The sequence below is a fragment of the Lepidothrix coronata genome, unplaced genomic scaffold (genome assembly GCF_001604755.1).
Source record: "Lepidothrix coronata isolate B3197 unplaced genomic scaffold, Lepidothrix_coronata-1.0 Scaffold28, whole genome shotgun sequence".
Classification (NCBI taxonomy): Eukaryota; Metazoa; Chordata; class Aves; order Passeriformes; family Pipridae; genus Lepidothrix; species Lepidothrix coronata.
Genome location: NW_016690208.1, coordinates 116264 through 134328, shown reverse-complemented (window position 1 = coordinate 134328; position 18065 = coordinate 116264). Strand labels below are relative to the sequence as shown.

The 18065-nt window shown below is 46.3% G+C and overlaps 1 long non-coding RNA gene across 1 annotated transcript; it reads left to right on the top strand.

Moving 5' to 3' along the window:
• The first annotated feature begins 4072 nt into the window (after positions 1-4072).
• On the top strand, positions 4073-17014 carry LOC108494920. The gene is made up of 4 exons (XR_001873985.1): positions 4073-4085; positions 10742-10745; positions 15753-15762; positions 16934-17014. It is a non-coding gene; the product is annotated as an uncharacterized LOC108494920 (long non-coding RNA).
• The last annotated feature ends 1051 nt before the right edge of the window (positions 17015-18065 follow it).

Sequence of the window (18065 nt, the reverse complement as noted above, 5' to 3'; positions counted from 1 at the left end):
CATCCCATGCTTATGTCCAGCCCTAACTTCACACCCTGCACACATGCAGAGAGAGCAGTCCCAAGGCAGCAAGGACTGTGCTATTCTTTTGTGTTTTAGTGCATTTTGGGAATAGAAGGGCTTTGTTCATGCCTGTCAAAACACTGCTGACAACCCAAACTTGGACATCAGCGTGTAAGACAGGCTACTGCTGGGAAGCCTGGCATGTATAAGGATGAGGCAGAGCTGATGCACTGTCAGGATCCCCTCATTGTCTTTCCACATGCTCTCCCTGGTGTTCAAGTTCTCCTGCTGCACCGTTTTGCACAAGACTCCACCTACTAAGCAGTGGGAGAAGGGCAGAAGGTGACACTTTGCTGCTGCTTTCATATCACTGGTTTATCACGGACTCATAGAACATCTTCAGTTGGAAGGACCCACAAGGATCATCAAGTCCAGCTCCTGGCCTGGCACAGGACAGCCCCAGGAATCACACCATGTGCTTTCTCAAGGTCTGTCCAGTTCTGCCTCCCAGGCAAGGAAGCAGTGAATCATACATTTCAAATTTGAAAAAGCCTGCTGCCACCTTGCACAGCATTCCAGCAGCATGGAGGGAGAGGGAGAGGGCAGCCACAGCTGGCTGCTGAGCAGCTTTCCTTTGAAATCCTTCTCTGCACCAGGAAGGCAGCTGCCTTGCCAAGCTGAACCAGCACAAGTGGAAAACAGTGAACACAAACACATCTGTGGTGGTGTCAGACATGGGAAGATGTTGATGGTGTACGATGACAATATTGCTCAAGCCTCTTCCCACTGAGGGTAACAGAGATACCTCCTCCAGTCATCAGGATAGAGGGGGAAAGAAGAACTGCTCTGCAGCCTGGGGCCAGCTCAGGCCGGTGAACACCCCCAGGTTCATGTGCACCCAATGCCCCTGTGCTGCACTCCCTGCCCTACCAGCAAACCAGAGCCCTCTGAGCAAACAGGAAAGTCGAGGGATGGACACAACCCTGTCAAAATGCTGGGCCAGCAGGGCAGACCTGTGATATGTGGAGGGATGAGAGGGATTGAGGAATAACCAGATGTAAAGTTTGCTTGCTTTTGCCCCAGCCTCCTTGTGCTGGCTTGCATGAGTGTGCAACACAGGACAACAACCAAACTCTGACCAGGAATTATTTGTCCTGAAGGGCTCCTGATTCTGCCTTTTCTGGAAAGAAGGAAAACATCTAAGTGTCCACACATCCTTTGTGCAGATCAGGTATTTTGCTTCATGGAGAACAGCTCCATCTTTCTGTTCTCTCCTCCACTCAGCCTGCTGCAGAAAGCCTCCTTCTTCCCCCTGTTTGCATAAGTGATGATGCAGCCATCCTAATTATCAAGGGAATCCACTGCTCCCCCTTTCCAGCACCTCCCCCCTTTACTGCTGCTCTTTCCCTGCTACGGGTTTTGCTGGCAGATGGAACTGGAGCCTCCTCAGCCCACTGGCTCTTCCTTGAAGAAGAACAAAGTGACAGCCCTGCAGGCAGCCGAGCCACGGCAGCGTGACTGATCCATCCGGGGGAGCAGCCCAAAGGCCACTGTCAAGGGTGTGCTCACACAGCCAGCTGGGCTGGGGGAAAACAGGGTGCTGAGCATGGGCTGGAGGGGCTGCACTCCTGCCCTCACAGGCAGCAAGTGTCCCCCACACTGCTGAGCTGTGCAAGCTGCCTCTTAAGTCCCTCCTTTCGCACCACGATCCAAGGGTCAGGGAAAGGGAGATCTGAAGCCTCCAGTTGGGGGGTGACCAGACAGCAAGATTAGCAAGCTCATGCATATGGAAGGATGACCTTACCAGCTCCACTCAGCCTTCTGCACATCAGATACGATTTGCAATCAGCCATGGCCATGCTTTTCTCCCTTTCACCCTCAAGTCCTGTCCTTACAGCACTGCTTACATATGGTTTTACCCACGTTTTTTTGAATTCTCTGCCCTACTTCTATCTCCATCACCCATTACCTCAGCAAATTAGCAGTTACCCGTGATGCCTTTTGGGCCAGACATCTCTTGCTTTGTTTGTGTGAGGATTTGGTCTGTCATGCATAGGAAGGTGTATTGTTGCAGTGTTATTTGTCTGCCTGTGACAAGGTGGTAAGCAAAGTCCTGACAGCAATTCTGCAGCTGTAGCAAGGCCTGTTTAGCACAGTCCAGTCTGTACAGAGCTTGTTTTTTTATATACATAGCATCAGATGGGCTACCCATGTGATCTTCTTCTGCTGTATGCCTGGAAATGCTCCAAAGAGCTGATGAACCAATTGGAATTACAGACAAGAGTTTAGTTATAGTCCCTGGGGGGAAATGAGGCCTGTGTGGAAGGAAGTAGGACAGGGGAGATGAAAATAGTCTATCAGGAAAGCAAGCCAAAAACCTGCCAAGCTTCTACACCACACAAAGGCAAGGCAGCCTCCTCCTGTACTCCAATCCATGGGCTCCAGCATCCCACAGCCATCAGCTGAGCTGTCAGTACACACTCAGCAGTTCTGGGACATCCATTTCAAGAGCCAGAGCTGCAAATCATGACAGCCAAATATGGGGGTGTGGAGCAGGTTGGGGTAGGACAGCAACCACGGCCATTTCAGGCTGTGGAAGGATAGACCAGGCACTTCCTCCACTGTCCTGGAGGAGACTCTGGGACTCCACACTGGGCTCCTGGTTCTACTCTGAAAGGACACCAGCAGAAGAAGTCAACCAGCCCCTCTCACAGCATTGAGGGGCTGTATATGGGCATTGCTGGGCATAAATCCAGAGCTGAACCAAAACTAATTAATTTTTAAGGCTGTAGGAGCTTGCACCTCATCCTTATGTAGGGACCTGGCTCCTGGATCTGTGCTCAGGGATCACCCTCTGCTCTGCCTTCCTGTTAGATCTGTGGTGTCATTTTCTACTTGCTCACTTCCTCCTCCCGGCCAGGATCTCAGTTGGATCTGACACGCTCCATCTGCAAATCTCCCCAGCCAGCCTCCCCAGAGTGGCCACATAAACATTCTCAGCTCCAGCCAGGGAAGAGGCAAAATCCCTCCTGCAGTTGGATTCCACAGGAGCTTTTCAGCAGGCCCTCGTGGCCCAAACACTGTCCAGATGGCCTCACCACACGGTGTCCCACCACATTTTGTACATAGCAAAGGTGCCAATTATCTCTTCCTTCCCTGCTTTGAAATCATCACTCTCTCCACAACACATACACTCTCTCAGTTGTCCTGCTTTCCACATTCCAGGTTGGCAATTAGAATCTGCAACCTCTGAGCTTCTCTGCAAACTGATGAGCTGCTAAAAATACAGCCCCTGCAGGCACCCATTCAACTTCTATTTCTGTATTTTTTATTATTTATTTTTTCACTTTTCTTTTTTTTTTTCCTTTAACCAATTTGAGATGAACAAAGCTCTTCAACAAAGGGAAGGGGAAAATGCTGTGATTGTGAAGATGGATTGCTGCCATTTACTTTGTTCATTTTAATTATACAAAGTCATCACTTAGTGGGAAGCCTCAGGATAGGAAAAGAGAACACAATGGAGTTACCATATCCCACCTCCTTATTTCACTATGCTTCATTTTAAAGCCTCCCCTGACACCCTGGCAACAATACCTGAACTAGCACTTCCATACTCTTAAATCTTGCCATACTTTATTGGTTACTCACCTGCTGTGTCTTCAGCCTGGAAAGCCCAAATAGTCCCAGTCCTCCTGATAAAATCACAGACCACCAAGATCACACAACCTCCCCGCTCCTCTCAAAGCCATCACACCCTAATCCACCCATGACAGGATGGGCAGTTTGTTCTCCTAAATTTGCTCCAGCTGGGAGATGAGGTTAGCAACAACTAAAAACCTTCAGCACAACTGAGAGGTTTGAGGCAGAAAGGTTGCAGCTGGTGCCTGGGGAGGGGCAGGAACCAGGACTGCCTCCCCTCTGTCTTCAGTATTAACTCACTCTGCTACCTGGGGCAAATAAAATTCCCTTTACTGAATCTCTGCTGGCAGAACAATGATCAGTTAACTCCCCTGAAGCTAATTCTGTGTTATTCACCCTGGCATCCCTCACTTGGCTAATACCAAGTGTTTGAAGGAATTTTGGTGTATTGAACCTCCAGGCTGGAGTGTCCAAGGAGGTTCTGCCTGGGATAGCCCAGCAAGAGTGGTCTGTTCTTTCCTAAACACAGCAGGGCTCAGCCTGAGGGACCAGTTTCAGTCTAACTCAGTGTTCTTGGAGAGGCCAAGGACAGTTGCTGCCCTTCCAGTCCTGCAACCAGGCAGTGACACCTGAGAAATGTCATTGTGCCATTGCCTGAGCAGAGACCCAGCAAACCACTGTCTCACTGGACACAAAGGCTTCCCACCAGGACACACCTTCCACCAGTGGCACTTGTGCCACTCTTTGGGCCTTTCCTGCTTGTCTGAACCAGTCAGGCTTAGTTCAGAGGATGAGGAGAGCTCCTTTCCCCATCGGGGCAGTCACTGTTAGTGGAATCATTTCTCATTCCCAACCCTGTGATTGCAGTAAACTGTCTGGTTTTGAGGCACTGAGGGGGATTGTGCCCGTTTTTCCTTTAAACCCTGTCATTCCTCAGAAGTGACTCCAGCTCTTCAATACAAACTGTCATCATTCCTCAAATAAATTCTCTCTCTCGTGTCTCCATGCAGCTGCCTGAGATGTTTCTGGTGAGCCAAAACAGCTTCACCATCTTCGCCCAACCTTCCAGCTGCATTTCTATCTTCCTAAAAGTTTGGGCTTTCCCCAAAGGTCTGATTTGATTGTATCCTTACAGATCCCCTTAATTTTCACTCAAGGGCTGTTTGTAAACACTTGCTGGCTATTGCTATGAGTCTGTATTGAGTGATTTGGGTTTTCACTCAGGGATTTCTCTGCCCATTTCTTTCGTATTTGAAGCTGTGTTTAGATATTCTCTCCTCACACACCAATTGCCACCTCGTTCTTTGTTTGACATAGATTTTTCCCTTGTAGTTTTATCTTCAGTAAGCTGGTGCCTTTCTTGTTTAACTACAGGGCTTACAGGCATTAACCAGGTGTCCTTCCCCTCTAAGGCCTGGGGGTTGCATTTCCATTTGCTCTGCTGCTTCTGGCATCACTATGAGCTCTCCCTCAGCCACTCTCAGGTACTTACATTGGTTTTTTCCACATTCCTCTCCAATATTTTATATTTACTCTCCACATTTTTGGTAATTGGTAACGTTGTCTAAGCTTCAATATTTGTGGGCTTCAACTTTTAATTCTAAGTTTGTTCCCACACTCCTTTGTTAACCCCTTTCTTTTTGGATTGTGTTCAGTAGATAAGACTTTCACAGACAACACACCACTAATGTTGTGGTCATTGCTATTTGCCTTCGAATATTTACAGCATTTCTTCCATTTTTTTTCCCATTCCTCTTCAATCTTACTTGGTAATGATTTTGCATTGACCTTCATAAATAAAGTTCTTTTTCTTTTAAGCATACCACTTACTTTTCCTTTTTTTTTTTTTTTTTGTGCACAGGTAGAATTAGATTTGGATGAGAGTCAGAGTTTCTATTTCTAAGAGAGCTCTTGTAATTTTGTTTCAAAGAAAATCTGGTTCCTGAAGATATGCCAGATTTCTGAAACTCTTCACAAAACGGCTTCACTAGAGCAAGTTTTTAAACAACCCGAGTGAATTGTTTGGAAAACATTGAAAATAAATTGACCTTGGAGGTGGACTGAAACATAAAAATTGTCGCTGTCATGAAAGTTGATCCACTTGGTCGTTAAAAATAATACCAAGAGTGATAGAGCACTAAATTTTAAAATTTAGCATTAAAAAATGCTGTTAAGAATGAAGGTTGTGGAGAAGAGGTAAATGTGACAGGACCCAGCCAGACAGTCCTGCAGAAAGGTGAGATACACTCACCTTTGCAAAGAGAGCATTGTAACTAGTAATAAGTACATTTGCTGTCTCAAAAGCGATAGTTTGCAACAGTTGGGAAAAATTACAAGCAAAAATCATTAGATGAGAAACCACAGGCAGAGAAAATGCTGATTGCAAATCGGTGATTCTGTAAGAGGAGTTTATTAGGTGGCCAAAACCCCAAACACCACAGCTTCATATGAAATAAGAAGACAACATTGGCTGGAATCCAAGCCCTGCTCTGCTACAAAGGAAAAGAAAAATGGGAAAACTGTATCCACACATAAGAGTCACGTATGGGAAATGGGAAACTCGCACTTTTGAAGAATTAGCTGAACTTGCTTTTGCTCTGCTGACTTCAGTTTCTAATATCTATTCTTTCCTTACACTGCTGGCAGCCACCTCCACTGTCTGAAGGCATCCTGTCTACAGAGATGTCCCTGCTTTTCGTCTGAATGACTCTGAAGCTCTCCTGGTCTGAAGGGGTCAGGTACTAGGGAGCAGGGAAGAGAAATTAACCCCTGGAAAAGGAGATGTAAATGTGTTTTTTCCCAGTGAGAACAAGGTCGCCTCCCTTGAAAGCCCCTCCGAGTGCCATGGCCTTTGTTTGGGGTCCTGCAATGTTACCTTTGTAATGACTTGCTGAAAAGTCTCCTTGGCTGACATGGATCAGCTGAGACACTGGGGACCTTTTCCTAAAAACAAACCCCAAAGCACAGCAGTCGTAGAACTGGGAGCTGTCTTTCACACAGCAGATGTGGGAAAAGCTCTCTGTGGCAAGCAACCAAAAATGACTGAAAGGAGGAGTTAAGGACCATTCATTCAGCTGCTCTGTGTGATGGACCATAGACCTATAGCCCAGCTTTCAGGAAACGAGGGACTGTGTATTCAGTACACTGCCATGCTCATTTGTGTCTCAGCATGGTCCTCTTGACTTCAAAACCATCAGCCTGAGCGTGTACAGCAGCTTGTTATCCTGGTGAACCTTCCACTCCCTGCCCAGCCAGCAGAGATCTGACTTTGCAAGGTCTGGCTTTCAGGAGGGAACAGCAGCAGCACCTGGTCAGCAGCTCTGTGATGAGGCTCAGGACACACCACAAAGCCTCAGCTCTGCCGAGGGGAGGCTGAGCCAGCTTTGGCAGCTGCTCCCAGCTCCATACCTCAGTTTCTCAACCTACAGTATGGAAAATACCACTGACCTCCAATGTAAAATGCCTGGAAAATGCTGCTTCCCAGGCCTGTGTCGCAGCAGTTTCTAAGGCCATGCACAATTTAGGATTTTGTCTTCTCCCTACTGTTCCTTAGAGCTGGCAGCAGCATTTTGTGTTGTTTCTCATCACTCAGAGCTATTATTAACATCCTTCTGGAGACACGAATTGTATCTACACACACCTCTGATAATTAGGCTAAAAATCCTACTAGTGCTGATGCAGCTCTTGAAGAATATATTAAGAGTAAATCCAGTGCCAAAAAAGTTTTTTGGGACTCAATAATCACACCTGAGATCAGAATTAGAAAAGGGCAGACAGAGGAGTTTTGCTGCACAGGAGGTGAGCAGGGAAAGATGGGAGTGAGAACTGTGTGGGGACTCAGCCTGGTTCCCTTTGTGGCTTTTGCCACACATGGATGCCCCAGCCCAGCCTGGCTCTGGCACAGGGGAGCTCCTGAGCAGGGCACTGGCATTTCACTGCTGTGATCAGCCTGCTGGCACGGGCAGGACTGACCTGCTCACACCCAGATCTACCTCTGTTGGGAAATAAAGTCTGAGAGGAGTCACATCCCCTCCACAGCTCCCAAAGTCTGAAAGGAGTCACATCCCCTCCACAGCTCCCAAAGCCAGTGTGACTTTTGGCCATCCTGAAACATTTAGCTTTGCTTTGCTGACCTCTCAAATTTAGGTCAGATGGTCAAGCTTGTATGTTTGAAGGGGTGAGTCTCAGGGTGTGAGTATACTGTATATTTGGGGGGGTGCAGCTGACTCTGCCCTCTCTTTTGCAGTACATCCCTCTGGCCTCTCCCCAAGTGCCTCAAAATATCTGTTCTTAGATGTGTTGAAAGAGCACCTGTGGGGTCAGAGTGGGATTAAGACAGTGGGACTGGGCTGCTGGAAAAGAGACATCCTCACCTAAGGACCTTCTGTCCCTTGCTCACAGGTCTGCATCCCTTTTCTTGCATCCTACCCCCATGCACTCTGCCCATGCAGGTCCAAGCACTGGAGGAGAGGAACAGATCTGTGAAGAAAAATAGTTAAGGAGGAGAAATAATTAGGGAGCGAAGCACGGAAAGTGACTGTGGTGATTCCCCCTTTCCTTGGCCACCCACCAAAGCCTCGTGGGGGGCTCATGAACTGCTCTGGTGAGTGATGCTGTGCTGACTGAGTGCTCCCCTCTCCCCCCACAGCCCAGCTCTCCAGGACCTCACAGGCCAGAATCCTTGGAAGGGAGGTTATGTGGGGGAAAATGGCATCTCTGAGTGAAGAGCAGCACTTCACTGCTTTTCAGCCCTTCTGCTGACGCCAGCTCACAGCCTGCAGCGGGCTCCAGAACACACCTAAAAATAAAACAACACCTGGGCCCTCTGCTGCTGGGGGGAACAGCCAGGGTTTGCAATCAGTGGCGTTTGTGGAAGCTCTGAGCACAGGGGGGGCAGGCAGAGGGTCAGCCCCAGGCCCTCTGCTTTGGCACTGATTGCAAACATGGGCAGGATCTCCTACAGAGCACGTTTCCCTGCTGCTCCAGTGACACATTGTCATTCCAGTGAGGATCTTTGCCTTGATCGTAATCACACACAGACACAGGAGAGGAAAGTCATGTTAATGCACTGAGCCCTCTGCATGAAGAGCATGCCTGGGAGAAAAATGTCTTTTCTCAGTGGCAGGGCATTTTTGGTGTCTTCTGGATGTGGCTTCTCTTGAAACTGTGTAACGTGAACAGCAAAATAAAGTCAGACTACCCTTGTATGCAGGATGGGATCCACCTCTAATCCCCAGGGAGAGGGGGATGGCTGGGACATGTGCTCTGTATTTGATTGATGCCTTAGACAAGTGACACCCAAACTTGGGGTCCTGACTCTCAGGAGGGTGCCTGTGCTGTCATGCTCTGTTTGGGTGTCAGGACTCAGAGCAGGAAGCAGGTTGAAAACCCCCTTTAGTGAAAACATCAGCATCAGCAAGGATTTAGTGTTTGTGGGGATGAGTGACAGAGAAAGGGAGATCAGGGAGGCTTCTTTGCACTAAAAAACTTTTGCATGGCAATAAAGGTGAGCATAATCTTGGGAGGAAGAAAGGGGAAAGAAAGGGAGAAGAGAAAGGGAGAAGAAAAGAAAAAGGGAGAAGAAAAGAAAAAGGGAGAAGAAAAATGGAGATCTATCTAGAGTCAATAGGATTTTTTTTCCATCTACAGTGGAGCTCTGTGTACACCAAAGCAAACAAATGGTGTCCACAAAATTTAGACTGAGGAAATGAATTTCTTGGAATGCAAGATTCAACCAAGACGTGATATAACAGGTTGTTCAGCTACATAGATACTTCTAGACAGAGAGCCTGTTTGAGGCTGTATTTTCACAAGTACGTGTGAAATCAGATTTCTGAGACCTCTGAGATATCATTTTGCCAAAACATCCAAGCAAAAGGGAATAAAATATTTTGTCTCCAAAGATCACAGGATAATGGGAAAAAGAGAAGCACAAAGGTTGTCTGATCTGCTACTGCAATTCTGATGAAAAATTCAGTACTGGGTGATTCAGAAGAAGGTTTAACATACCTGCTCATCAGCTCAGATCTAACACGTCTAATTGTGCAGTTCTTCCCATGGGAGGTCATTTTTGCCTAACCCTGTCTGATAATTAGATTATGTTGTAGAGATTTAGTCATTATAAATTTCAACCTGTATAATGTTTTGTCTGGACACAGCTCTCCGTGAGGTTGCAAACTCTTTGATTCCTCCTAAATTATTCATTTCAGTAATATCCTGTGACAATAAATTCCACAGGTTCGGTTCATCACATACATGGAAGGTTTTCCCATGCTGCCTACACTATCCATATTTTGTCACCCTCGTTTCCTTCTGCTTTGTGAGAGCCTGCCAGGGCTTTTGGGATGGATTTCTCAGAAAGGGAGTATTTTTATGGGCTGAGTTGATCACCTTCTTCATAGCACCACCCATCATTATGGGCTTCTCTTCCAGAGGAAGCATCCCAGGGAGAAGACTGCAGAGAGCTTTTTCTCTGTATATACCAGATAGTAAATTTGTTTTTCATCATAGCTGGGAAATGGATGGAAAAGAAAAGGTGGAGAAGTGAAGAAGTTCAGCTACAAGGGGAATATGATGGCACTGTGGAAGGCAGGGTGAAGGGATGGAGCTCATGTGCTCAGGTACATTGAGAAACCTGTCAGTCACACCGTGGTTTACAGGGCAATATTTCACTTAATTTCAGCCAATATGCAGCAATGCTTCTAATAACAAGCTGTCAGAGGAGCAGGGGATCATGCAGGAAAACAGGCAGGAGGGAGAAACAAGAGGAGCAGGAAGGAAGAAAGCAGGAGAAGCAGGACAGGTTGGTGGTGAACTTTGGGGCAAACCAACCTCCCTGAGCAACCTGCACAGCTGTGGGCACAGAAACGCACAGGCACATCCCACCTCTGCCTGCCTGTTGGCAGGGAATTCCTGCCCATGGAGATCCTGCAGGGCTGGCACCCTGACACCTCAGAGCAAAGATGGAAGAGCAGAGGGTGCAGCTCTGTGGTGGCTCTGGGCAGGAATGATGGACACAAAGCACGGAAAAGCTTGGGGAGCTCTAGAGAACACAGTAAGGGCATTGTCAGGATGTCCACCAGCAGCTGCCTCTGACAAGAGTTGTTCCTTCAGATCTACTCAGGTTGGTTCCCCCTCCTGCCCACCCCCAACCTGACCCCTTTCCAGGGGGTCTGCACCCCTGTAGCAGCTTTTACTCTGCCTCTTTCCCAGTCTCCTTCCAGCCCAGTGCTTCAGGCTCAAACACTTCATCTGTGCTCCAGCTTTCCCCTCACCTTCCCTGGGGCAAGTGCCTCTGGATCTCAGCTGTGCCACACCATCCTCCATTCTCTCTGCTTCCCAGAGACCTCTCCCAGCTCCAGCACTGCAGATCCAGCCAGCATCCCTGGTGCCTCTGGACTTTCAAAGTAAATCCAGTCTCTACTCCCTGACTTGCCCCTATCAAATCCCCGCTCTGGAACACACAGTGGCTGCTTTCACCATTAGCTACCTCCCTGCTCCACACTTTCCTCTTCTCTCCATTTCCTCCTCCCCTCAGGATATTGATGCTGGATGAAGTTTCCCATTAAACCAGCCACTCTTGTAGAAAGGGAAGCTGACATGATTAATGCCATTCAGTGGGGAAGGCAGTGAGTGCAGCCAAGGAACAAGGAGACAGGCACATTCCCATCAGCCAGTCATTAGCACTTGCCCCAAAGAGGCAGCAGGAACAGGGTGGACACTATTTTTCCAACTCTGTCTTGTGCTGGATGCAAACTCTTCAGGGCCAGGAGGGAAGAGAAGCTTCCTTCTCTCTGTTTCATTTTTCATTTAATCTGTACCCAAACAGTGCTGCCTTGGGCCCAGGCACAAGTGATCCTCCCAAGCCCATCCTGGTGGCAGCTTGGAATACACAATCCAGGCTTCAGCTTGAGCTCAAGGGAGATCAGATTTATTTCTGGTCTTTTTTCGTTTTAGCAGCTTTATGTTTTCTCTCTCTCCATCCTCTTACCTCTTTCTCTGCCATTTGCAGCAGGTCCTCTGTGAGTAGCTCTATTGACAAGCCCATTCCCTGTGATTTTCTTCACTAACCCGGAAAACCCCATGAGAAGGAATCACCTTCTGCTGACACCAAACTTCAATCCTCTGTGAGGCTCAGGAGAGAGGGGGTTGGAGAGTAGCCCCCAGAGACCACTCAGCTGAGTGAAGCTCCCCTTGTACGCAGTGGAGAAGAAAAAAAATCTCTCCATATGATTATTAAAAGCAGGATTTGGCTTATGTGGGCTGGAGGAGTCTGTTTCCCTCCAGAGTAACCACCAGAGGAGGTGATGGTGATTAACTTTGGACCTTTGCAAACTTCCCTCACCACCAGCACGCCGTGATCAAGATCCTACATCTTCCCATAATAGTTTGCTCTAATCTCCCTGACTATTTAAATAAGCAAATCAATGAATAAGTAACTAAGAAAAGGAAATCTACTTTTTAAAATTGGATTTGTTGCCTTCAGCTTCCAGCCATTGATTCTCCTTATGCCTCTTCCAGATTAAAGAGTATTTCAGTACCTGGGATCTCCTCCCCATGCAGGTCCCTGTAAATAACTCCATGAGTTTCCAAGTCACCCTTCCTTCCCCAGCTGGTGTTTAAAAAGTACTTTAGAAATCATTAATGAAAAATATATAAAAAGAGCAGTTCTGGTACTGATGTCTGTATAAACCCTTAGAAATATTCTTGTTGGGGTTGGTTTGTTCTTCCAGGTTACCCAGTGTCTGTAAGACCTGCAGTTATCCAGTTTCAGATGTGTAAATGCTCTTAATCTCTAATAAAATTAACACCATAAAGTGCCAGGGGGCTGGGAATTACTTCAACAAAAGTTCAATCCATTATGTTCATCCACACTTTTATCAATCAAACCCGCAGTCTCAAAGAATAAAACTAATTCTGTTGGAAAAGATCTTTTTTTCTACAGAATCACATTTGATTCTTTATCAATTGGCATCAGATTATGTGGTCCCATTATGTGGTCTAAGACAGGTTACCTATTGCAGAGCTACAACCTTCTGGCTTTTTTAAAAATAATATTATTATATAATGCTCACACAATTACCTCCCATGCTGTGAGGGTTATTAGAAACTGAAGTCATCAGACCAAAAGGAAGTTCAGCTAATTCTTCAAAGGGTCTTGGTGTGACTTTTCCATTTCCCACCTTGATTTTTCCTGTGTAATTCTTATGTGTGGATATAGATTTCCCATTGCTCTTTTCCTTTGTAACAGAGCAGGGCTTGGATTTCAGCCAATGTTGTCCTCTAATTTCATAGGAAATTGTGGTGTTTGGGGTTTTGGCCATCTAATAAACTCCTCTTACAGAATCACCAATTTGCAATCAGCATTTTCTCTGCCTGCAGTTTCTCTCCTAATCAATTTTGCTTGTAATTTTTCCCAACTTTTGCAAATTATTGCTTTTGAGACAGCAAATGTACTTATTACTAGTTACAATGCTCTGTTTGCCCATATTGAGTGTTTCTCAACTGTGCAAACATCTGATGAGTGAAGAATAGAGAAAATTGTCTAGAAAGTTCTTAAAGCACTTTTTTAAGGAAAAAGAAAAAAAAGAGAAAAAAAACAAAGAAAAAAAAAAGAAGAAAAGCAAAGAAGCAATAGTTTAGTAAATGGATTTTTGGGATTGGAAGGGAAAAGAATTTGAGGCAATAATTTTATGCCTTTGTAAGAAGGCAAGAAAATAAACACTGACACCAAGCTGGCATAACTCACTTCCATGATGAATTCCATGACACTTCCACTCATGCTCATGCTTTGGCTTCAATGGTGTGTGAGTTTGGGGTGTCACCTTACAAAAGCTGTAGTCACAGAACCATCCAGGTCAAAAGGGACCTCAGGATCTCACTGAATTCACCCTCTTCCTCAGAGCCAAGTGAACACTGAGTTCAGACCAGGCTGCTGAATTCAGAGCTGCTGGTTTGCCCAGTCAGGTGTTGTAAAAATCCCAGAACAGACATTCATGGATGGAAGGATGGGTGTGAGTGGATAACCACAGAGCACAGGGCAGATGTCCTGCCTTGGCAATGACAGCAGAGCAGGTCCTGCCTTGGGGCACAGCCCAGGCAGCCTCTCCATGTCCCTGAAAATTCCTTTTCCTACAACAACAAAACGAACACTGCTTAAGCAACATCAGCTTCAAATCTAGAGAGTAATTTATCTTTATTCCACACGATGTTTCCTCTTACAGAAGAGTTACAAGAAGTGTCACACATGACAGAAGCTCTTGGAAAAGTGCATTTTCAAAAGTTATTCCAACATTTTCACAGAGGTTTTGGAAGACAGGCTTCACACAGGAGGACCTGTCACACCTTTCCCACTCCACATTAACACAGTTTAGGTTGCACGTGAGCAGTGCCTGTGGAGAAACCCCTTGTGCTCCCTCGACCATAACTGAGCTTTGCTGAGGATCATTCCCAGCTTCACCTGGGCTCAATTACTGTCTGAGGGGGTGCTGATGTTCCTCCACCAAAATGTTTGCCCTAATTTTGCTCCCTTAGTTAAAAGCTGTCTGTCCTGGCTTCCTTTGTAGGCAACAGAGAGAAACATGGACTTGCCACTGCCTATGCATCATTCCAGGGGAAACTAATTGTTTTAATCAGACTTTTTAATAATATCAGAAGTGAGGCAGCTTGAATATTTCTCCCTTGATCTAAGTGCATGCCAGAAGCCTGGTTTCTGTCTTATCAACTACAGTGAGCCTGTATTTTGCAGTTCCACTTGCCCCATTCCCTCCTGTAGTGTTTCTCTTCATTGTGTGATTCAGCCACTGGGTTTCAGGCCTGCCAGTTAAAAACATTCTTTTCTCCCTGAACTTCTTGCTTGTTGACCTAGATCACTGATGAATTACTTTTTGATAGTTCCTGAAACATTTGCCCAGTCCATATGAGCACTTCCCAACTAATTCAGCTCGGTTGGCTGGTGCCAATAACCCCAAGGTCACAGGTCTGATGCCTGTATGGGCCATTCACTTAAGGGTAGGACTTGATGAGCCTTGTGGTTCCCTTCCAACTCAGAATATTCTGTGAAAGGAAAACCTCTCTGAAAGTAATTTGAGTTGGAGTCCAAGCTCTGGTCTCTGCTTTCTTTCCTTTTCAGCTCCTCCACTTTCTTCTTTCTCTAAGCACCTCTCCAAGTTGACACTCAGCCTACTTTGGTAAGAAGCTGAAGTTCCCTGCTGTGGAGACTGAAACTCAGTGACCATCCAGTGTGTTCCTCCTTTCTTATGCAAATTACCTTTGTCTGGAGCAGGAAGTGGCCTGACAGATACACGAGTCAGACATGGAGATGAAAAGAGATCGTTATCAGATCTGTGCTCCTGACTTAGATAAATAAGCATTGGGCATAATTCGCCACTCATTAAAGTGTCTTCCTCAGGAGATGGCTGACAGTTCATTAAGTAAGATGAAATATCATTATTTAAACTCAGGACTGATCAGACTGGGTGGAAACTTAGTCTACTGTATTCATAATTTCATGCATTGACAAGCAAGTTCTTGAAAATATTCCTCTGAAGTGGCTGACCCACAGACAAATTAAGATCCTGCTGTAAATTAACTAACAGGGTAAGTCACGTTTTTTAAGTGGCAGAGCTCTGGGTATAGCATTCCAAATATTCATGCCCACTCCCAAAGAGGGTTGGTACTGCAGCTCCCAGCTCAGCTTGTGCAGAGACCTCCACACCCAGTGTGTATTCACCAAGCTAAGCTAGACCCAAGCCCCAAGCTCAGACATGTGGTTTCCCATCCCCTCCATCCCAGTCCTCACATCTTCCAGGCACTTTTCCCCTTCCTCCATCCCTCATTCTGCTTGTCTGGTCAGTGTGAGCTGCCCCACAGTTTGTCCTCAAAGCAGGACCCAGCAATCACTGGCAACACCACAAACTGCCAACTAAAACTTGCCATCCTTATTTATCTCACTTCATTTCATGCCTCAAATTCAGCTTTTTAAGTTCCTCTCCACAGAGGTGCTGTGTCTGATGCAGGGTCATTCATCTTCAGGACAAGTGTCTATTGATCAGCTGTTATCCAATTTACAATAGGCATGTAATACAGTCTGAACTCAGTGGGCTCCAGAGGGAATTCAGAGTGAGGCCAAGGAAAGCACCTTCTCCAAACCCTTCAGTGCAAACAGAACAAACACGGGCAGATGTTGCAGCTTTACAGCAGAACTCTGAGCCTCAAGCACAGGGATGGTGTCAAAGAGCAGGACCATTGCCAGAAAAAAAACCCTCAGTCCCATCCCCACCTGAGGGAGGTGTGAGCATCCCTGACCATGCTTTAACAGCAAAAAAAAAGAGGAATTCATGCCCAAGAAACTTTCCAGTGAGAGTCCATTAATGCCTCCAAAACCCTCCGTAATATGCAAGGGTTATGCTTTTTTTTTTTGTCCACTCTGAACACAAAGAGCAAACATGTCCTTTCAGGAGGAGTGACCTTTACATTGCGCCGGGAGAATGAAAGGACAAGGCAAGAACAGAGGCAGGTCTGTGTGAAAGGGGAGCCACACAGAGCCTGCATTGACTCTCCAGGTTGGTGCTGGGCTGGCCCAGAGCGGGTCCTTGTCTCCACAGACAGCAGAGCCCTCCAGGAAAGGGGCAGTGCCTTGAAAACAGAGGTGCACAGACAGCTCAGTGACAGCAGAAGAGCTGCCTGGGTACTTTTCTATAAGCCTATTATTCCTTGGAAAAGTCCATTTCTTTGAAATCCGAACTGTTTGCAGGAAAGGGTCAGTTTTAATAAATCCTTTTCTCTCTCTTTTTTTTTTTTAATTTTTTTTTTTTTAAGATAAGTTGCATCCGTTTTTAACTTCTCTCTCTTTTTTTTCTTCGCCCAGATGGAAACAAATTTTCTTACAGCGTTTCCAATAATTAAAACTCAGCTAAAATACCAACATGGCCAGAAAGGACAAAAGAAAACTCCACAGAAATGTTTTTACTGCCCTAACCTGAGTGTAGCTTTGCAAAAACTTAAGACTTTCAAGTTTTTGTCTGGATATTTTCCCTGGGACAAGAAGACCTGGTTTGTGCAGCTCGATGTCATGCTGCTTCTTGTAGTAATTTTGCAGGACATGTACACTGATGTTACGGGTAAAGTAACTCTATTTTGCACCTTCCTCTGATTTCCTTTTTTCTCTTTGATGTTCACTCCTACTAGAACGTTTTCCCTGGTGCCATTCTCAGGTTGAATGAAGCCTGATTCACATCTCATGCCAATTACTCTGACATTGTCAGGACTAAGCCAGTTTACCCCACCTGAGCAATATGATTATTTAGCAGTAGTTTCAGTCCTCTGTCTCCTCCTTCAAGATTTCTGCCATGGGTGAAGCCTTTGAATGAAAACTATCCCCTTTCTCCCCCCTCAGAAAAAAAAAAAAAAAAGGTAACTGCATTAACTCCTGTATTGGTTAAAAGGTGAAAAATATTAAACCATAGCTGAAAAAAAGTGGATTTCTTGTATTTTATTCATGATCATGAAGAAGTGAATCTGTATCCCTTCCAGGCCACATCCTGCTTTATATTTGAAATGCAGAATAGAGAAGATGATGCAGAACTTGTCAAACCACCTTCCTTGTAGCGAGGTCCCAAAAGTGGCAAAGAGAATTAATTGACTCCATTGATAGCACCCTCTCTCCAACCTGCTTATGACCAGAAATGATCAGAGCTGAGCAAAAACCTCACAAAAAATGATGGAAATGGTGGAAAAAAACACATAAAACAAAGGAGGGAGGCTCAGAGTGCCACTGGCTGGGTGTTTTACCTGCACCATCACTTGCCTGCAGCCACAGAGCCTCATCTGCCCTTTGTGCTCACAGGGGCACCCCCTCTCCTTTCACATCTCCATCTCCTGATAGAAAAGGTGTGAGTTGGCCCCAAGATCCAGCAGCAGGAGGGTGGAACAGACTCCATCCAATTCTGTGCTCACCTGTCTGCACTGAGCACCCCCACGGCCCTTCTTAAAGCTGCCCCTTTCCTTCTCAAATCACCCTCACAGCATTCCCACTCCATCTCCCACCCTTCCAGCAATGCCTTTATCTCACACCACACACCAACCCCGTTATCCCACCCATCCCTGCAGCAGCTGAAACCCCTCCTGTCACAGTCCCCTGTGCTGTGGCCAAGCTGAGTGCAGACAATCCCAGCACACCCCAGCACACCATCAGTTCTCGGGGCAAACCCCCTTTAGCACAGTTTCCCACCCTGGCTGTGCTTTCCTGCATTGCCACTCAATTTATTGCTCCTGATACGTGGAGGTAACTGCCCTGAGGACACTGAGAATAAATCTTTTTAAACTGATGCACTTGAGCCCCTGCACAGAGTTGCAGTGATGGGTCTGCAGGAGGAGCAGCCTGGAAAAGGGAACAACTGGCTGGAGAAGGGCAGGATCCTCTT